This window comes from Coenobita brevimanus, chromosome 13 (assembly GCF_032717465.1).
Source record: "Coenobita brevimanus isolate Jiangsu-jjx chromosome 13, ASM3271746v2, whole genome shotgun sequence".
Classification (NCBI taxonomy): Eukaryota; Metazoa; Arthropoda; class Malacostraca; order Decapoda; family Coenobitidae; genus Coenobita; species Coenobita brevimanus.
The window spans coordinates 8674170-8678865 of NC_136966.1; the positions used below are offsets into that span (position 1 = coordinate 8674170).

Here is a 4696-nt window from a genome sequence, read left to right on the forward strand (position 1 = left end):
CATCCCCATCTACCCACTCCTCATCCCTCCCCACCCCTTTCCACCCTTCCTAACCGCCGCCTATCTTTCCCCATCCCTCCCCACCCCTTCCACACCGCCTCCTGCCCCTCTCCACGCCTTCCCACCCTTCCTAACCGCCTCCTGCCCCTCTCCACCCTTCCACACCGCCTCCTACCCCTTCCCACCCTTCCTAACCGCCTCCTGCCCCTTCCCACCCTTCATAACCGCCTCCTGCCCCTTCCCACCCCTTCCCACCCTTCCACACCGCCTCCTACCACTCCCCATCCCTCCACACCCCTTCCCACCCTTCCTAACCGCCTCCTACCCCTCCCCATGCCTCCCCATCGCCCTGCCAGCCTCTTAACCAGGGTGGTCCTCTTCTCTTGGGTTTAATTGGTCGTTAAGAATACTAGGTCTGTGATTTGCCTCGTTCCCTTGTCTTTGAGTTCCGTGTACATAGTTTGTCCCCCTGTGTGGCTGGGACGCTTTATGTCCTGGCCTTTGGGGTGTGGGAAGGGGAAGAGAGAGGGTGGGGAAGGAGGGGGAGAGGGAGAGAGGGGGGCTGGAGGGGGAAGAGAGAGGAGGACTGGAAGGGGAGGGGGAAACAGGAGGGGCAGGGGAAGAGGAGGGGACAGGAGGGAGAAGGGAAGAGAGGAGGGGGAGGGGGAGAAGAGAGAGACAAGAAGGGGAGAGGTCATTTTTACGGTGATGGTGGGGTGATTATTGTGGATGTGGTGGTGGTTTAGTGTGTGTGTGTGTGTGTGTGTGTGTGTGTGTGAGAGAGAGAGAGAGAGAGGTGAATGCGTAAATGCGGTGACAGTAATGGAATTCGTGTGTAAAGAGATGGTAGTTAGTGGTAGGAGACATGGTAGTGGTAGAGGCGATTACGTGAGGGGATGGTAGTATGTGGTGTGGTTGTGGTGAGGGTAGGGCAGTTTGTGGTGAGGTGTGGTAGTGGTAAGAGGGTGGTGGTTGTGTGAGGGTATGGTAGGATGGTAGTGTGTGGTGTGGTTGTGGTGAAGGTAGGATAGTTTGTGGTGAAGTGTGGTGGTGGTTAGAGGATAGTCGGGTAGTCTTCATTGTAGGAGTGGTGAGATGTGAGTGGTGTGTGATGTGCGGTGAGATGTGGGTGTGGTAAGATGAGTGTGGTGTGTGGTGAGATGTGGGTGTGGTGTATGGTGAGATGTGGGTGTGGTGTGTGGTGAGATGAGTGTGGTGTGTGGTGAGATGTGGATGTGATGTGTGGTGAGGTCTGGGTGTTGCGTGTAGTGGGGTGTGTGGTGAGATGTGAGTGTGGTGAGTGATGAAGGGTGGTGTGGTGTGGTGAAGTGTGGCGTGGTGTGGTGTGGTGGTGTATAGTGATGAAGTAAAGACGTAACTATGTCATAAGAAGTGGTGATGGGATGTGGTGAGGCTGTGATGATGATAGTGTTGTAAATGTCCAATTGTGAATGTTGTAATTGTGATTTAAATATTGTGCATGTGAAGTTGTGAATGTTGTAAATGTGGTGTGAATAGAAGAGTGAATTGTGAAAGGTAATGTGAAGGCAGGAGTAAGGAAATGGGTTTGGTTGTCATGGAGACGAGGATGTTGCCTTAGGTGGAAGTGAGAAATGAATGTTTTTTTTATATTTTAAGAAGCATGGAGGTCTTTGTCACCGTTTTACACACACACACACACACACACACACACACACACACACACACACACACACAAGCATCGTAACCGCAAGCACACTCGCAGCATAACTCACTTTGTCGGCTGCCCTGACACACAAAATGAGAGAGAGAGAGAGAGAATCACAAGTGGCCGGCGGTGTGCTGAGTGCTGAAGATGTATAGCCCGTTCCTGAGGTCCGCCAGTCCTCCTGCGTGCCACACACCTTCGCCTGTCACCACTTGGGCGCCAGTACCCACCGTCCATATTGAATACATGCTTGGGCTGTTGTATTGGTGGGTCGTGTGGAGGATGTGAGACCTTATCGCTTCATATATCGGACTTCTGTACATGTGGGGGAGAGAGAGAGAGAGAGAGAGAGAGAGAGAGAGAGAGAGAGAGAGAATAGGGGTTAGCAAAACTAGTAAAGATGACGAAAAGTGGAGAGTTGGGTTAGAGAGAGAGAGAGAGAATAGGGGTTAAAGGTGCTAGTAAGAAAGTAAGGGAAGATGACGAAAAGAGGAGAAAGAGAGAGAGAGAGAGAATGCACGTCTCCTCTTGTGTTAGTTCTCAGAAGCAGTTGCCCTCATTTTAATATATGTTTTTCTTCCTCTCTAATTTTTTGAAGACCAGGGATTATATATATGCATTATTTATTAACCACGTCACTACATAGACGTATCAAATAAACCCACAAAAAAGCAAATAAATAAATAAATAAAAGAAAGCAAACCCCACAACAGGCCACAAGCAAGGTGTAAATTCCATGTCTTTACGGTGAAGGAATTTACGTTTGGCGTCTTAAACATATCCCCAGAATATCTCCTTGTCTCTCTACCGTCTCCCTGATGTCTCTCTCAGCGCGGCCTCCACCCTCACCCATTGAATTTCTGCGTCTCTATCTGTTATCCTTATCGCCGGCCTGCTGTGAGCAGGAGGCTTATTTTAAATCTTGCCGCCAATTTCTTTGCATAAATGGCCGCCACCCAGAGTTACGGCCCTCGACCCCCCTCAGCTGGCATGTACCAACACTATAATTTGACCACCACATCACAGGGTATATATATATATATATATATATATATATATATATATATATATATATATATATATATATATATATATATATATATATATATATATATATATATATATATATATATATATATATATATATATATATATATGTATGTGTATATATATATATATATATATATATATATATATATATATATATATATATATGTATGTGTATATATATATATATATATATATTCTAAGAGGCATAGGAGGTTGAAAGCTATGGCAAATTCTCCTTTATTTTCTTATGTACAGTTTCTGTTTACCGTATAATTCTGAACTTGTGCTGAGTGAATGGTTCCGTCACTGTACAGGGCTCACCATTGTTTTCTCTCAGAGGCATTGCTTTCAAGTACTACTACTACTGCTACTACTACTACTGTATTGCTAGGTGTTTTAGGGTCGGCTTCCCGTCCCTCTAACGCCTAGTGTGTAGCCGGGTTCTCTTTCTAGACCGGAGCTTAGACAAATAGGAGAGAGGCAGGACACAAAAACTTAAGGCAACAACCTTACATGTGTATTGCTAAATTGTACAGTGGAACGGGTAGATGTCACGAATACAGTTATGCTGAACAATTATAATTCTAAGGCTTAGGTATCGGGTGTTAGTATCGCACAGGCTACACTTATGACACGATCGGGTAAGGTGAATAGCAATTAGGGCAGGGAAGCTAAACACTATTATTTTGGGAAAGTCTAGGTGGAGTTTATGGCACTATTTTCACAGCCGGCAGGCTAACTGTTTGTCGGTCGTGTCGTTAATTATTGCTCTTGCACTGGGGCCTCCGTATGATCTTAATGTGAGGCGGTGTCACTATATGGTGGCGTGTTCACAAAGACAGACCCTTATTTCACTCCCTTGCCGTGTTCACTGTTTCACTGTTACCTTACTTATTCCACCTCTCTTTTATATTATTACCGATGCTTTTCTCACTGACCTCCCATAGTCTGATAACTCACTGTTCTGCCCTTCACTGTGTTACGGACACTGCTCTCACTGTCACTCAATGTCGGCACTGGGCGCACTGTTACTTCTTCTTCGTCTTCATCTTCTTCTTATGATGATGATGATTATGGTGATGATGTTGGTGATCATGACGACGATGTTGATGATAATTATATGCAGTAACCCAAATAAGTTGCTCAGGAGAAGGTGTTGGGGAGCTTCCTTAACAATACAGACTCATATCCGATTCCGCCAGGTCGAGGGGGACATAAGGCGAAGAAAATTGTCTTGAGAAAATTCATCATTCATTCATTGCCAGACGCCATGTATCCCAAACGGGGTGGCCAAGGACTTAGAGTTAATTGTTTTACAGGGAGGGGCACTAATCCTCCACCAACCCCACTTGACACGTAGGGAGTTATGCCAACAGCATCTGGTGTTCCCAGGCGGTCACCCATCCAAGTACTAACCAGACCCAACGTTGCTTAACTTCGCTGATCGGACGGGAAGCGATGTACTCAACGTGGTATGGCTGTCTTGAGAAAATGAAACAGGAAATAGAATAGGTAACCGACGGAAGGAAATAGTTTGGCTTTATTAGTTTGTCTGTATGTGACTTGAAAAACTTGAATGATATATAACTTAGATAGATAGATAGATGGATTAGTAGATAGACACCACACCCCCCCACCCCACCCATATCTAGCATATATGGAGAGATAGATAGATAGATAGATAAATTGATCTTCACACCATACCATACCATACCACATCACATCACAGCACACCCCACCACACTGAACTACCTCCCTCCATCCCAGCCCACCACACCACACCACACCACACACAACTACCTCCCTCCATCCCACCCTACACCACACCACACCACACACAACTACCTCCCTCCACCCCACCCTACACCACACCACACATAACTACCTCCCTCCCTACTCAGTTACATGCACCACTATATAACTAACATGTTTTTCCTTCACATTAAAGAGAAATAAGTA

The 4696-nt window shown here is 46.0% G+C and overlaps 1 non-coding gene across 1 annotated transcript; it reads right to left on the reverse strand.

Moving 5' to 3' along the window:
• Nucleotides 1–4105: 4105 nt before the first annotated feature.
• LOC145417275 (5S ribosomal RNA) lies at nt 4106–4223 on the reverse strand. Its single transcript, XR_013900488.1, has one exon. It is a non-coding gene; the product is annotated as a 5S ribosomal RNA (ribosomal RNA).
• Between the last annotated feature and the right edge of the window lie 473 nt (nt 4224–4696).